The sequence below is a fragment of the Lissotriton vulgaris genome, chromosome 7 (genome assembly GCF_964263255.1).
Source record: "Lissotriton vulgaris chromosome 7, aLisVul1.2, whole genome shotgun sequence".
In the NCBI taxonomy this organism is placed as follows: Eukaryota; Metazoa; Chordata; class Amphibia; order Caudata; family Salamandridae; genus Lissotriton; species Lissotriton vulgaris.
Genome location: NC_141695.1, coordinates 116,717,836 through 116,734,356, shown reverse-complemented (window position 1 = coordinate 116,734,356; position 16,521 = coordinate 116,717,836).

Below are 16,521 nucleotides of genomic sequence, written 5' to 3'. Positions count from 1 at the left end.
CCCCAGCTAGTCGCGATTAATCACTGGCTACATGTTCCTCAAGAAGACCTAGCATTCCGGCTGGACAGGCATCTTCCAGCACCGGCAGGGATCATGAGCGCCTTGTACAGTAAAAAGAAGAGGCACAATATCACAGGACCATCACTACACACAATCCGCATATGGTTTGAGGCACAGGGAGCACTTAGATGGGAGTGGGTGGTCACGAAGGCCATGCCACAATGGGATACAAAGAAGCTTGGGATGCTGAGCAAAACCAAGGGGTTCCGTAATTGGGACTCAATAGGAATATCAATGGTTGGGGACCTGTGGCAGAAAGGAGGAGTGGTTACCTTCGCTCATTTGCAGGCCGCATATGGTTTAGAGGAAACAGAACGGTTCCGTTACATGCAGGTTAGACATGCATTGCAGTCCCTACTGCCACCAGACACGAATCCGGAGGACTCCTCTCCGTTGGAGGATAGACTCCCAACCGATCACCTTCAAAAAAATGCAATCTCACTGACATATAAGAAAATAGTAAATAATAGACCCCACGGAGACCCTGAAGGCTAAGTGGGAGCGCGAGTTGTGGGACATCGACGAGGCGGATTGGAGGGAGGCACTAGCTTCCCCTAGAGAAGCTGCTATTCCATCAAGGCTTAGGCTAGTGCAGCTAAAAATTCTACACCGCACAAACTACAATAGGACACTCCTACACATGATAGGGAGGGCACGCCGCACTGTCTCAGGGAATGTGGGGGAGACAGGGACGTTTTACCAAACCACCTGGAGTTGCCCCAAGATTGTGGGATACTGGATGGCAGTGATGAGGACACTCTTCCAGGTTACGCGGGTCACTGTGTTTATTTATTTATTTATTTATTTGTGCAATTTATATAGCGCACAAATACCCGAAGGTGTCTCAGTGCTGAAAGATAGAAAGCAGAGCTGATGGAATAATGAATTACTGGTTGAAGAGCCATGCTTTTACTACCTTCCTGAAAGTAAGAAGGGAGGGACTGGCCCTGATGTAAGGGGGAAAGGTGTTCCACAATTTAGCCGTGGCAACTGAGAAACATCTGTCTCCCAATGATGATTTCTTTGTTCGTGAGACGGCTAGGAGTCGGTTTGAGGAGTAACGCAGTGGTCCTTTAGGGATATACAGGCAAAATGATTTTCTTAAGAACGCACTGTATGCAATACATAGTGCCTTGAATTTAATTCGATTACTGATTGACAACCAATGGAGCTACGGTTTTACAGGGGAAATAGATTTGAACTTGGGCGTGCCTGACAATATTCTGGCTGCTGCGTTTTGGGCTGACTGCAATTTGTTCAAAACTTTCTCCTGGGCATTTAGAAGGAGGCCATTGCAGTAATCTATCTTGGATAAGACCAATGTGCACATGAGGGGTTTTCCTGCGCTCAAAGGAAGAAACTGGAGAAGTTTCTTAAGCTCTCTTTTATTCACCATGCAAATGTGGTAGTCTCATCATCTTTTTTCGCCCTCAAAATGATTATCGTCAAACATCACTCCCAGATTCCTAACCTTAGTGACAGGCTGCGGAGGGGCTCCCATCTCAGTTGGCCACCAAATTGGGGACCAGCTGGGGGATAAGCTACCAAAGGTCATTACTTCCGTTTTGTCAGAATTCAACTTCATGCAGTTGCGTGACATCCAGTGGCTGATGTCTCGCATGCCCTCTTGAAAATGTGCTGCCACTTCTAATCCATCATTGTGGGCTGCCAGCACAAGTTAGGTGTCGTCGGCATACGATGTTAACCTCATCCCATGGGTTTTAATGGTCCTTGCCAAGTCTGACACATAGATATTGAATAAGGTCGGTGTAGCCTAGAGGTAAAGGAGGGGGAGGGGGAATTGGAACTGTTTTCACATGACGCAGGACACACAGGTGATATGTTGGTCCGTTGTTTATTGAAATTCAAGTAAAGGGTGCCAATGCAGTAACAGTTGCACAAACAAATGAACTCAGTCCTTCTGGCTTTCCTCAGTTCCTGGGCTTGGACTCACATCTTTATACTCAGGGTTCGAGGCACGAGTTCCGGGCGTCTGAAAAGAAATGAGAGAAAACAAATAAAGTAAAAGACAAAGAAAAGAAAAGCTTTTGTTAGTTTTTGTCGTCAGGATTTGACGCTTTGGGATAGGGGCCACTAAGGGGACGTTCACAATTTCTAAGTAGATATGTGGAGCCCACAGTAAGAAAGTGGTATCCTCCCACTATTAAGTGTGCCCTCCCGGTGGTACAACAAGACTCAGGAGACGCTGACGTACCTGTACCAGCCACCCTCCTCCTGGAGTGTGGTGGGTAGTTGTGCGTTGTCGGACTTCTCTGACGCCCTCTTTAGATTCTGCTTCCTGGTGTGGGTCAACCGTGTCCGGGAAGTGTGTAGTCAACCTCTTCTCGCGTGATGTTTCCTTCGGTGTCTTCCCCCTCTTTGTGCGGCGTCTTCTCTTCGCCCACGTCTTCTCTCTCAACTGTTCCCCGATCCGAATAGCCGGTTCCTCCTTCAATGCTTTAGAGTCCTCGGATTAGCTTTCCGAGCCTGACATCACGCCGCTGGGTTCCTCCCCAGAAGGAAATTAAAGGGACCACATTCATCGCGTACCTGTGTTAGCAGGACAGTGTCAGCGTTAAAGGTCCGTGAGTCCTGTTCCCAGAGTCCCTCCCGACACACCTCCCCCCAGGATTTCACCAATCGGGGGAAATAAGAAAACGGGATAAGAAGTCAGCGTTACCCTGATCTGTGTCCTTACGGTGACGGACCTCAAATTGGAATGGTTGTAGAGATAAAAACCATCAGAGCACAATAATTTCAACCTTTATTGCGGTGTAACCATGTTAATGTTGTTATGTTGTTATGTTATAAAGTTCTTCTATAGCACGCGGCTACTCACAAGAGTGTCCGGGCGCTTTGTTAAGGGGGTATGGTCAGTATATAGTATAAAGGGTCTGCCTTCTAAGTAATATCTTAGCTTTTCAATACTCCACTTGACTGCCAAGCACTCCTTTTCAATAGTTGGACAAACCCGCTCCCTAGGAAAAAGCTTCCTAATGATGTAGAGGATAGGTCTCTCCTGGCCCTCACTATCACGTTGGGACAATACAGCACCTATAGCCATCCCAGAGGCATCCGTTTGAAGGATAAAGGGTTTACTAAAATCCGGTGTTAGTAAGACAGGAGAGGAGGTTAGGGCTGTCTTGAGTTTAGAGAAGGCCTGTTGTTCAACGATAGTGGGGACTCTGATTTGTGAAGACGTAGCGGAGTTTTTTAGGAGGTCGGTAAGAGGAGCCGCAATGTCAGCGAACTGGGAAATGAAACGCCTATAATACCCCACTAGTCCTAAAAAGGCTCAGAGATCACGTTTGGTGGTAGGAAAGGGGGTTTCTTGGATGGCTCTAACTTTTTCTGTTTGAGGTCAATCAGACCTTTTCCTAATAGATACCCAAGATATTTCACCTTCTGAAATGCAAAATGGGATTTCTTTGCATGGATATGCAACCCTGCCTCTCTTAATTCCTTTAGTATGGGCTCTAAATGTTTCATGTGGTCGTTCCAGGTCCTACTATACACCACTATATCATCTAGGTAGGCTGATGAGTATTCTAGATGTCGAACAAGGAGAGTGTCCATTAATCTCTGAAAACTAGCAGGGGCACCGTGCAACCCGAAGGGTAAGACAGTGAGTGGAAGAGACCATCCGGGGTGGAGAAGGCTGTTTTCTCTTGATCTTTAGGATCCAGAGGGATTTGCCAATAGCCCTTGGTGAGGTCGATGGTGAATATGTACTGTGCCTCAACAAGACGCTCTATCAGTCATCGACCCTGGGAAGGGGATAAGCGTCCTGTTTGGAAATACAGTTTACGGCTCTAAAGTCAATGCAAAACCGGGTGCTTCCATCAGGTTTTGGTACTAATACTATTGGTGAGCACCAATTACTGTGGGAGGAGATAATTGTTCCTGTTTCAAGCATCTATTTAACCTCCCTCTGAAGAGCCAACCGTCGGGCTTCTGGGACTCGATAGGTTTTCTGTTTTACTATGACACCTTCTTGGGTTGGAATGGAGTGCATGGTTAGATGCGTTCTTCCAGATTGATCAGAGACCACATCCCAATAAGATTTTAGGAGAGTGAGTAATCCCTGTTTGTGGTCATGGCCGAGTTCATCATTGATTATTTTGGACTCTACCATGACTGGCGGGGTATCCACGACAGATATCAAGTAGGATCTTTTAGGAGGAGGACCTAACCATTTTTAAATAAATTAATATGGTACATCTGAGTTTTGGATGCTGTAAGTTGTAGTATGTAGTTGGTTTTCACAACTCGGCTTTTAACAGGGAAAGGACCTTGCCATTCTTTTTTTAACTTGTGCGTGGATGAGGGAAGTAACACTAGGGCCCATTCGCCTGGTTTTAATTCTCTTAGGCGTTTGCCCTTATCATAAGACTGTTTTTGTCTCTGTTGAGCACTTTCTAGGGATTCATGGGCTGGGGTTCTCAGTTTATGGAGCCTAGTCTTCACTTGGTTGGCATCGTCTAGTAAGGACTGAGCTTCCTGGGCACTATCTTTTTCCCAGCTCTCTTTCGTGATCTCCAGGTGGGTGCAGGGTTTTCTACCAAAAAGTAGCTCAAACGGAGATATTCCTAGGCTCTTCTGCACCTGGCTTCTGATAACAAATAATGCCAGAGGAAGGAGCTGATCCCAATTCTTTACATCGCCCACAAGTAGCTTTTTGAGGGTCAGCTTGAGGTTTCCGTTATATCGTTCCACAAGACCATCTGTCTGAGGATGATATACAGATCTCTTTATGTGTCGGATGTTTAGTTGTTGGCATACCTGGTCCATAAGTTTTGATACAAAGGGGGTTCCTTGGTCTGTTACTATATCTCGTGGAAACCCCATTCGGGAGAAAACCTCTATAAGCCTCTGGGCTATGGTGGTGGAATTGGCCGAGCGTAAAGAAAGGGCTTCGGGATATCTGGTCGCATAATCAACAAGTACAAGTACTTTTTGGTTACCTCGGGTAGACTTAGGGAGGGGTCCTATCAGGTCCTTTCCAACACAATCAAAAGGTTTGCCTATGATGGGAAGAGGGTGTAAGGGGGCCTGTGGTGGAATGTAGGGATTCTTTTTTTGACAGACGGTACACTCTTGGCAGTTCTTCCGTACCTGAGCATGTACTCCTGGCCAATAAAAATTTTGGAGTATAGATTCAGATGTTTTTTCGGCTCCACAATGTCCTGCCAGGAGGTGGGCGTGCGAAAAGAAAAGGATCTGGTCTCTAAACGGTGCGGGTACCAATAGTTGAGGTTCCTCTCCCTCCTTGCCTACCCGATATAGAAGGCCATTTTGTTCGATAAAACAAGGGCAAACTCTTTTGGTGGAGGACTGAGTGTTCCTGGCACTTTGCCAGGCTGGGGAGAGGGTGCTGTCATTGAGTTGAGCAGTTCTAAAGTTGGAGTCTAGGGTCCATGGTTCAGAGGTTTACAGGTTGTTCGGAGACTTACTTTTTAGGTTCTTGTACAACAGCTTAGGGAACCAAGGGTTATCTATGCCTACAATAAGGGGCTCTGGGAGGTATGGTAAGACCCCGACGTTGGTTACAATGATTTCCCCCTGTTGGTCCATAAGTTTTACCCGGGCTAGGTGGTAATCCCTAATGTCCCCATGTACACATCTTATACTAACATACTTCCCTGGTAAAAAAAATAAGAAGGGGGAACAAGTTCAGACCGTACAACCGAATGCTTACACCCAGAATCTAAAAGGGCGGTTATAGGAGAGTTATTTAAGCTTAAACTCACATAATATACCGGCCCAGTTTCTTGTACATACATTATAGGATGAGGCAGATAGCTCACATCCATAGGCTTTTCTTATGCCTTCTCTTTTTTCTTCCTACAAAACTTAGCAATGTGGCCCCAGTCCCCACATTCGAAACACTGAGGACCGACTGAGGGGGCCGTGTCTCCTCTTCCGGAGCGTGGTTTTGAGGATTCCAACAATGGCCTGGTTGTTTTCCTGTCTGTTTTCCCTACTTGGGTGGGTTTGGGCTGTCTCTCAAAATCTCTCAGTGGTTCTCTATTCTGACCCATCGTATAAGAAGTGGCCATTTCAATTGCTTGGTTTAGGGTAAGACCTGCGTGTTGGCATAGCCACCTCTGAGTCCCATATGGCAACGCCTCCAAAAACTGCTCGAGGTAGATCTTTTCCATTATTTCTTCCCGGGAACAGTCCAAGGGTTTCAGCCATCGGTCTGCAGCGTCTTTTTGTTTATAAAGGAGGGTTTTTGGTGTGTCCCCTGGTGCGCCTCTTTCTTGTCTGAAACGAAGGCGGTGAGCCTCCTCATCGACGCCTAGCCTATCAAGAATAAACTGTTTCACGTGTCCATAGGCAGCGGTTCCATCCCGGTTGGCTATCTGGTAAGCCGCCTGGGCTTCGCCGGTAAGAAGGGGGGCCAGGTAAAAAGGCCACCGGTCGGCAGGCCAGGCGCTGGCTCTTGCAGCCCTTTCAAAATTAAAAAAGAAAGAGACAGGGTCATCACCTGGAACTTATTTTTGTAAGGGTATCACCGTTCCTGGTAAGGCAGGGGCCCTTCCTTGTCCCAAAGGCTTGTAAGAGTTGGTTTTGACCTTCTGCAAGTTTCGGGACATTCTCGGCCTGTGTTTGAATGACCGCTGTAAACATGGCCCGGTCCATTTCAGCCTGGTTAGCGTTTTTCTCCATGGCCCATTCCAACTTATTTTGGGCCTCTCTCATTTGGGCTATGATCTGTTCCATCTTGTTTCAAATGGGGTATGCCTGCATTCTCCACCACTTTGTAGGCTAGCGGTAAAGGAGGGGGAGGGGGAATTGGAACCTTTTTCACATGACGCAGGACACACAGGTGATATGTTGGTCCGTTGTTTATTCAAATTCAAGTAAAGGGTGCCAATGCAGTAACAGTTGCACAAACAAATGAACTCAGTCCTTCTGGCTTTCCTCGGTTCCTGGGCTTGGACTCGCCTCTTTATGCTCAGGGTTCGAGGCATGAGTTCCGGGCGTCCGAAAAGAAACAAGAGAAAATAAAAAAATAAAGGAAAAGACAAAGAAAAGAAAAGCTTTTGTCAAATGTTGTTGTCAGGATTTGACGCTTTGGGATAGGGGCCAGTGAGGGGACGTTCACCGTTTCTAAGGAGATATGTGGAGCCCACAGTAAGAAAGCGGTGTCCTCCCACTATTAAGTGTGCCCTCCCCGTGGTACGACGAGACTCAGGAGACACAGACGTACCTGTACCAGCCACCCTCCTCCTGGAGTGTGGCGGGTCCTTGTGCGTTGTCAGACTTCTTTGACGCCCTCTTTAGATTCTGCTTCCTGGTGTGGCTCAACCATGTCCGAGAAGTGTGTAGTCAGCCTCTTCCCGCGTGATGTTTCGTTCGGTGTCTTCCCCTCTTTGTGCGGCGTCTTCTCCTCTTCGTCCACATCTTCTCTCTCCAACAACCGTCCCCCGCTCCGAATAGCCAGTTCCTCCTTCAATGCTTTAGAGTCCTCGGATTGGCTTTCCGAGCCCGACATCTTCCCCGGGAAGGAAATTAAAGGGTCCCCATTCATCGCTTACCTGTGTTAGCAGGACAGCGTCAGCGTTAAAGGTCCATGAGTCCTGTTCCCCGAGTCCCTCCCGACAGTCGTACTTAGGGAAGATCCCTGAGGCACTCCACATGGGAGGGAAATATCCGGGGAGTAAAATTCACCCAGCTTGGCCGATTGAGTGCGGTTGGCAAGAAATGATGCTAATAAAGACCTCGCTTTTTGTTCAATGCCAATGGCAGCGACCCGGTCGATCAAGATGGTATGATCGACCGTGTCAAAAGCCGCAGGCAAATCCAACAGGATAAGGACAGCCGCTCCAAGTCCGAGGTGCTGCCTACTTAACATATGGGACCCAACAGACTTAAACACGACAGCCCAAGACTGGGTAACTTTAGGCATGACGGTAGCCAAAAGGAACATTGCACAACACTGGGAATCTAGGATTAGCCCCACTCTCGCTCAGTGGTGCAGGGATATGGACCTGGCGATGGTCGCAAAAAGATTAGTCTATATACAATCGAGGCTGTCCGAAAAAATGGGAGAAGGTCTGGGGGGGATGGAACACCTACCGGGAAAGCATATGTGAACCCCCACCGCCTGAGGACTCTGATTCAGATGCAAGTATTTGAACAACGTATGCTCCTAAAATATGTCCCCGTGGGTGGGGGAGGGCCACGAAGGGGGAGTATACGAGTGATGGTTTCTGCGAACTGTAAAGAAAACTATGTGACATCTATAGTAATGTATTTACATGTCATGCAGAGCGTGTTGTCATTGGAATGCTCTACAAATTGTTTCAATAAAAATTGATTGAAAAAAAAAAGAATGAATGGTGGATGCATAGAATAAAGCGAGAAAGAAAAACTGATAGGGCAGAGAGATGGATAGAGGTATAGACAAATGGCTGGATGGATAGATAGACAGACAGGGTTATAGACAGACAGAATAAAGCGAGAGACAGACAGGTTGGGCAGAGAGATGATTGAGTGATAGACAGATAGAATAAAGCGGGAAAGACAGAGAGGGCAGAGAGATGGACGGATAGATAGACAGACAGATAGGGTTGAGACATGGAAGGGCAGACAGACAGGACAGAGAGATGGATAGACAAACAGATAGGGCAGAGAGATGGATAGACAAATAGGGCAGAGAGATGGAGAGACAGATAGAGCAGATAGATATATAGACGGATAGATAGGGTAGAGAGATGGATAGACAGACAGATAGGGCAGAGAGATCGATAGACAGATCGGGCAGAGAAATGGATAGACAGATCGGGCAGAGAAATGGATAGACAGACGATAGGGCAGACAGATTAATGGAAGGGCAGATAGACAGACAGATAGTTAGATGGAAGGGCAGAGAGACAGATAGATAGATGGAAGGGTTGAGAGACAGATAGATAGATGGAAGGGCTGAGAGACAGATGGGGCAAAGAGGTGGATGAGATAGACAGACAGGCAGATAGGGCAAAGAGATGCACCCCCAGCCACCATTTTGTGTTCACAAGCCAGTGAGGCCAGCCCCCTGCCCCCCCATACCCCCCCAACAGCAGGGATTTTCTACATCAGAGGGTGCTTCTTTGAGCTGTTTAAACTGTATTTACTGGGGCCTGTGCACTTTGTTATTTTTTGACCAGCAGGGGGAGTAAAGCTTTATTCAAACAGTATTGTTAGATTTCGAGTTAGTGAAGCCTTTACCTGCTGAAGTCCAAAGTTGTGGATTGAGCCTGTCTGTCTCCAAGGAGATTCTGAACAGGAGCAAGCAGCTTACAACTCCCTGGCCAGCAAACCTTGTATGAGGTTGCTGGGACTTATATGGTGTGCTGGTGGTTGGCACATGTGTACACTGATTGGTGTTTGTATCTGGGGTTTCTATTGGGTTAGGGTTAATGTCCTCATTGGTTGGGTATTTGAGGGCTCTGATTGGTTTCTCGGTCTGTGATTCAATCATTGCAGGGTTGGGACTAGGGCTAGGGTTCGGATTTCTATTGGAAGTAGGGACTAGGGCATCCTAGGTAATTGGTTGTTGGGAGTAGGGTGGGACTAGGGCTAGGGTTAGACCTTTAATTGGAAGTAGCTATTTAGGGCTTCTGGTGTGATTGGTTGTTAGACCAGTTGTGGGACTAAGAGTAGGGTTAGGCTTTCTATTGGAAGTAGGGACTAGGGCTACCTGTACCATTGGCTGCTTGGACTTGGGTTGGGACTAGTGGTAGGGCGAAGGCCGTTATTGGACGTAGAGATCAGGGTTTTGAACTGATTGGGTGCTTGGACTAGGGTTAAGATTGGCTGCAAGGTCCTGGTCTGCTATTTGTTCTAGATGTTAGGGCTAGTGTTGTGATTGGATAGTATTAGGGCTAGGATTCCCATTGGCTGAAGGGGTCACCTGATTACTAGGGCTACAAAAAAGGCCAGGCTTAGGGCGTCTCAGCCCGGGCGTCGAGGCTAAGGGTGGAGGAGACAAGGGTAGTTGGCGGTTTTAGCCTGTTAAGGGTGGAAAGGACAAGGGTAGTTGCCTGTTTGAGCCTGTTAAGGATGGAGAGGACAAGAGTAGTTCCCTGTTTGGTTCGAGACTGGTCAGGACTAGGGCAAGAAATGCTGCCCTTTTTCTCATTTAACAATACCCAGCCCACACCATCCACAACCACAAACAGAGCAACACACTCACACCAAATATACACCACGCACAACACTATGCACAGATTAATGTACCAGCAGGCACCACCAACCAAACCACATCTACACACCGTACTATCCCGACTACCACACATATCATCCATCACCCACAAACAGTACCCAACTCTATCCTATACCACTAACCAATACACTCATTACTAACACAACACCATAAATAACTACATCCCACTCAGAAACACTCTCCCTGCTGTAATTACACCTAACAGTCCAACAGTCCACCATTTATCACTAACACATATATAATGATCCTTCCATCAGTTGACTTGAAAAGAAAAAAAAAATCCTTCACTCTTTTATCCCTCCACTATCCTTTTTCTATCAAAATTAACAGACTGACATGTTCACTTCTCAAATTCCATATTTAACTATACTAATATACTGCCCAAATAACTGAATAACATATCTACTACTCAAATTACTTCATATTTATACTATACTAATTTTCAACATTAATCCATTATGGGCTCCGGAGTGGCGTGCTACTCGCCAAAAAAGCGCTTCAACACCCATCAGGGAAAACAAGTGCTATATGAATGCAAATCTTTCTTCCCCTTTTACCCATCCGCTATCCTTCTCACTCCAAGTAACAGACTAATATCCACCACTGAAATTACCTCATATTTCACCATATTAATTCACCACTAATCCTTTATAGGCTCCCTGAATAGCATGCGTCAACAAGTGAGCGATAAATAAATACAAACCTTTGTCCTACTCTATCCTTCTGCTATCATTCCAAATAACTGACTAACCTATCCACCACTTAAAATGTACTTGCATGTATTCACTATACTAATTTAACACTAATCCTCTGTGGGTCCCGGAGTAGCGTGCTACCCGCCGAAAAAGCGCTTTGACGCCTCGTCAGGGGTAGTAAGCGCTATATAAATGCAATTACAATACAATTACAATAGACGGGCAGATAGGGCAGACAGATAGACAGACTGATAGGGCAGACAGATAGACAGACTGATAGGGCAGAGAGATGGATAGAGTTATAGACAAATGGCTGGATAGATAGATAGATAGATAGATAGATAGATAGATAGATAGATAGATAGATAGATAGATAGATAGATAGATAGATAGATAGATAGATAGATAGATAGATAGATAGATAGATAGATAGATAGATAGATAGATAGATAGATAGATAGATAGATAGATAGATAGATAGATAGATAGATAGATAGCGATATACACATTTTCTCAACATTGGCCAATCCTTTCAACGGGTCTATAAGAGAAGTGCTACGAAGCAGAACTCTGTCAATTTCTTAGAATATTTTGCAGCACCTTATTGCAGAGCTTCTGAGTTCATGGAAACCAGTCACTTGTCAGACTGCTTGTTCAGTATCAAAGCGCTGCCGTTACTCCCAGCTAGTCCCCATTGGCCCCATTACATGTTTAAGCAGAGCAGGTGCACATGTCACAGGACACGATTTAGAAGTAGATCGAAAACAGATTACAGCTGCCAGGGCTTCACTCGAAGACTGCTCTGACAGTAAACGTCCTCTCAGTGCTAGTTTTGCATTAGTAAAGTGCTCAGACCTCATTCTTCATAAAAGCCCTCACCGCAGCACAAGCTTCGAAAGGTGTTTTATGGAGCCCCCGATTAGCCCCTTTCCACTCCTGCTATTTCACCTTAGCAGCTTCCGAGCCTCCCCTTTCAATTGTGAGAGCAGGTTAGGTTACACAAGTCGGGGCTAAAAAAAAAGTGTGCTTGACCAGTGGCCCTATTGCAAGCATAAACCCTCAGCTCCTGCCCACTGCACCTGCTGCACCAATGAAAACTACGCTCATGTCTGCCCAACTATGTCTTGCACAAGCAGCACAAGAGGTCCCAGTGGATTCCCACATTTTTTTTGCCACGGGTGCCTATCTTTTGCAACCCATGTGTCGAATTCATGGAACGGTACTGCAGTACCACCCTCCCCCGAACATAGTAGTCACGTGCTCCTCCCCACCCCCTAAGGACACGTCACTGCACAGGGAGCACAAGGCTTGCGACTGTCTCCTCTGAAATATGTAACGGGTTAGTTAACAAGCATTTGCAATTTAATAAGACTTGCATTTACGCAAGTTTGAGCTATTGGCATTGTAAATAAAAATGTGTTTTATTTATGCTTCAAAAACCCAAAACATAAATAAAAGGCATTGTCATTTACAATGCCGATAGCTCAAACTCGCGTAAATGGGAGACCTGTTGCATTGCAAATGCTTGCTTCCTATGCTCCTATAACTGAGTCCATTTTGTAATTCGCTGATCCTTTTGTAAAGCGCTCTGATACCTCCGGGTCTTGCCAGCACTGTATAAAACTCTGCAAATCTATAAAATATTAGAATCCCATAGCCGGTACATCACAAAAAAACTAAAAAACAAATGTCTAGCACAAACCCCACCATCTCTGTCACCACATCTCTCAGAGCCCATCTGGCGCAGAATCTGGCATTCCACCTTCCAATCAAAAATTACTCTGTTAATTGCCCAGTCAAGGTATTGGACCATCCACAAATCACATTGGACCCCCAGGCTAGGTTTCGCAAGCTGGGGTTATGACAGACTGACATACGCTGGTGTTACGAAGAAGCCTCTGGAACACACAAACACATGTTTTGCACCTGCAAAATGGCCAAACCCTATAGACCAAAATTCAACATTCCGTTCAGAACATCTTCAACACTAACTTCACACCGACTCTTCTGACTGCAACTCTGGGCCTTCACGCTCATCACCCACCCAATGATATGTCACAACAAGACCACTCCATTCTTGACCTCATGCTAGCACTCGTCACCAATAATACCTTAAGCTCAACCAGAGGGGCGACAATATTGTGTAAAAAAAAAAGCACCCAACACTAATGCTTCAAGAGACCTCTGGAACGCGCTTGACACTTATTTACAGAAAGTGGACCCCCATAACTATATAATACCCCCTACACGCACATCACACCTTGCAGACCTGCTCCCCCCTACGCCACATCAGTTTGTGCAATACCGACACCCCAATGGCTCCCTGCTCACCAAAATCCCCGCCAACCTATCTTTCTTCTTATTTATGCACACTCTAATATACCCCACTCCACTATTAGATGACGGACTTCAACCTCTCGACTGCAGATTCATTATACTTGGCTTGTTATTAACCTGTACCCTTGTTACACCTTAAAAAATTTCTGCTCCACTCAAAGCTTATTGAATGACTGTCTACAACCTAGATGTTCTACTTTAATACCTCCGACTCATCCGGAACTTCTTGAATATAATTGAAACACAATCTTACACCTAGTCCGTAACTCAGTTTATTGATCAGTAATGTACTGCTATCTTTAATATGACATACCAGGGGCCCGATGTAGGTAAATGTAATTTACCGACTCTAAAATACCAAATTTTACCGATTCGGTATTTTAGAATCGGTAAATGCTATGTAGGTAAAAAAATTGGTATTTTTTACCGATTCGGTAAAATTCGGTATCTGTCATTCGGAATTTACCGAATCGGTATTTACTGAATCGGTATTTCCCATTCATTCCTATGGGCCAATAGGCCTATTGGCCCATAGGAATGAATGGGAAATACCGATTCAGTAAATACCGAATCGGAAAGCAAGTAAAACTGAAACTGAATCAGGCAGCCAATCAGGTGCTACCACCCTCCCCCTCCATACCAGGAAGTGGCTACACAGGCAGCTGCAAGTAATTAGAAGGTTCTGGAGAGGCAGTTGGAGCTGAGCTGAGTGCAGGAGCCACAGAAAGAGTTTTGCAGTTTTAAATTGTGAAAATGGCAAGCAGCAGTGAAAAGGAGCAGCCAGAGAGGAAGAGGAAACTAAAATTCAGCTCCATGGAGCTGCAGGTCCTTGTGGAGGAGGTGGTGAAGGAACACCAGAATTTATTTGGCAAGCTGTCCCTGACTGTGCCTTAATCAACCTAGAGAAAGATTTGGCTGCACATTCAAACAAAGGTTAATGCGGTTGGAGGGACTCCAAGGGACATAGAGGACCTGAATGTCACGATCGCGATCACGCGAACTACATTACCCGGCATGCTCCGGGAGCGAACTACTACTCCCATGATCCTTTGCGACACGCCGCATTCTCGTGAGGATTGCTATAAAGAGAATGGCGGCCGGAGGATGGCTGTCGGGAATTCCGGTTAAACTGCTTGTTCTTTGCTCTAGTCCATGTTCCTGTATGGTAAGGGTGCTTGCACCACTATTGACTTACAGCATTGCGCTGTGTGCAGCTCTATAGTCCGTTTCAACTTGGGAAGACCTGTGGTAAAGACCTGTGGTAACGATTGTTTGTGTTACCAAACCCTGGCTTGTTTGTTTTGGGGATAATTCAGTGATTTGATTCGGTTGGCATTTCGGCCAACTGTGGTGGTTTACATGGTGTTATCAGACATTCGATAGCATCAGGCTGTTTGAGTTATTTTGCTTTGGTTGGACAAAATACTTTATGGCCAGTTAAGAGGCATTAGCTGGTATAGTGAACGCTCTTGAGTCCTGTGGAGCTTTGTGGATAACCTGAACATTGAGTGGAGTTGGCTATTTTGCAACGCTTTAATTGAAGTGATAACTGTACTTGAATCTTCTATTAACAGGGGTACTGGAGGTGTGGCTACACTCTTCCCCTGTGATGTTTATTGGATTCATTACTAGGGTATGTTACATTATCATGTGTATTATGTATTGCATATGAATGCTGCTCTTCCTTGCCAGGTATATCATTGCTGTTTTGTCTTTATACCTTTACTTAGTTACACCATATCAACCCCTACGTCGTCTCTACACATCCACAAGGCATTTTTTCTTCCTTTACACGTATAGATAGTTATAGTCACTTGTCATACAAATTGTTAGTTACAGTCCACATATCCTGGTCTTATGCTTGTGTTTTGTTCCTTATTTTCAGATCTCCCTCCCTGCTGTCCCCTTCCTTTCCTTCCCTGGTCTTGTTTATTATCCCCTCACTTAATCTTGTCAACGCTCTGTGCCGTCACGGCTTTTCAGACATTGGCTCGATTTAGAGGTGGGCTTACCATTCTACAAACCGATCCTGAGGACTAACATTGTAACAGAATTCCCGACCCACGTATTCTAGTCCTCCTGGTCGGGTTGTACCGGTATGGCCACTTTAGAGGATGTGATAGAGGCTCTGGGTGCGTTGCAGTTAGAAGTCGCTGCCTCTCGGCTAGAGACAGCGGACTTAAGGGCACGAGTGGATGTTGTCCAACGCAATCCTTTTGATACAGGGGGCACACCACAGCCCCAGCCTGTGGTGGTAGAAATGCCAGTGTCAGTGCCATTAGCATCACCTGAGCGTTTTTCTGGGGATTCAGATAAAGTACAGGTGTTCCTCACCCAAATAGCGTTACATTATTCATGTAAACCTAGGTCTTTTCCCACGAATCAGGCTAAGGTGGCCTTCCTGATCTCTTACCTAGCTGGCACGGCAGCACAGTGGGCGGTCCAATTAGTCAATCGCAACGATCCCTTGTTACACGATTGGGAGGCGTTTAAAACAGAATTATTAAGGGTATTTGATAGAAGGGCCGATTCATACACAGCGGACAGGGAATTGCTTGAATTAAGGCAAGGAAAGAAGGATCTGGTTACCTATTTAAATGCATTCAGGCATTTAGTCACAGAGACCACTTGGCCCGAAAACAAACAGGCTTCCATATTCCATCAAGGTTTAAGCGATGAACTTAAGGATGTAATTGCGCAAATAGATCCACAGCCCACCACTTGCGAAGGTTTGATTAATTTGGCCCTGCGCCTAGACCATCGTCTGGGATGAGGAAAGGGGACAATCGGAGGAAACCAGGGGTTGAGACACATGCCACCAAGGAGGGGAATCCGTCTCCCTCGTCCGAGCCTATGGAGATAGGGGCAGTGAGATCAGCATTGACGCCTGCTGAAAGAGAATCAAGGCGTAAGCAGGGTCTCTGTTTGTATTGTGGGAAAAAGGGCCATTTTGTGAGGGAATGCCCGGTGAAACCTAAATCCAACAGATTCCGGGGTAATCGGGTGGCTGCTGCTGATGCAGACAAGGTGTCGGGAAACTAAGGGACTCCGGGAAACAGGAAGTGGTTTCTTGGAGTCCTGCATATGTCCCTTCATTGAGAGGGAGAGCAACACAGGTGACGAATCATCTGTTCGTGTCCATAGTATTAATGCTGGCAGGAGAAGCAGTAGGCGCATCAGCTATGGTGGATTCAGGGGCAACGGGCATGTTCATTG